The sequence below is a fragment of the Octopus bimaculoides genome, chromosome 4, assembly GCF_001194135.2.
Source record: "Octopus bimaculoides isolate UCB-OBI-ISO-001 chromosome 4, ASM119413v2, whole genome shotgun sequence".
In the NCBI taxonomy this organism is placed as follows: domain Eukaryota; kingdom Metazoa; phylum Mollusca; class Cephalopoda; order Octopoda; family Octopodidae; genus Octopus; species Octopus bimaculoides.
Window position 1 is genome coordinate 130,290,711 of NC_068984.1, and position 770 is coordinate 130,291,480.

Consider the following 770-nt stretch of genomic DNA (forward strand, 5'->3'; position numbering starts at 1 on the left):
TCCTTTCTACTATAGGCACAAGACCCGAAATTTGGTGGGAAGTGGAATAGTCGATTACATCGACCCCAGTACGCAACTGGTTCTTATTTTAAAAATAAAGTCGACCTCGGCGGGATTTGAACTCAGAACGTAAAGACGCGAAATACTGCTAAGCATTTCGCCCGTTGTGCTAACGATTCTGCCAGCTCACCGCCTTAAGTCGAATAGCGGTATTTCGTCTGTCTTCACGTTTGAGTTCAACTTTGCCTTTCATCCTTTCGGGGTCAACTTTACCTTTCATCCTTTCGGGGTCGATAAATTAAGTACCAGTTGCGTACTGGGATCGATCTTATCGACTGGCCCACCTCGCCAGAAATTTTCGGGCCTCGTGCCTAGAGTAGAAAAGAATAATTATTATAGCTGGAAGTGTTTAAGTTGATTGTGGGAACAAAAAAAAAAAGTTTTTATAAGTTAAATTAAGGCTGAAGTCATTGTGAGTTGCAGATAAGTGGTGAGTAAGTTAGTTGGTAGGGAGCGGGGAAGGTTGGTAGGGAGCGGGGAAGGTTGGTAGGGAAATAGGGGCTAGGTAAGCCAGCGGGACTGGTGAGTAAGTTAGTAGGTACATGTACATACCAGTACTAAAGCTGGTGACTACTACTACTACTACTACTACTGCTGCCCTCTCTACTACTACTACTACTACTGCTGCTGCTGCCCTCTACTACTACTACTACTGCCCTCTCTACTACTACTACTACTACTGCTGCTGCTGCCCTCTACTACTACTACTG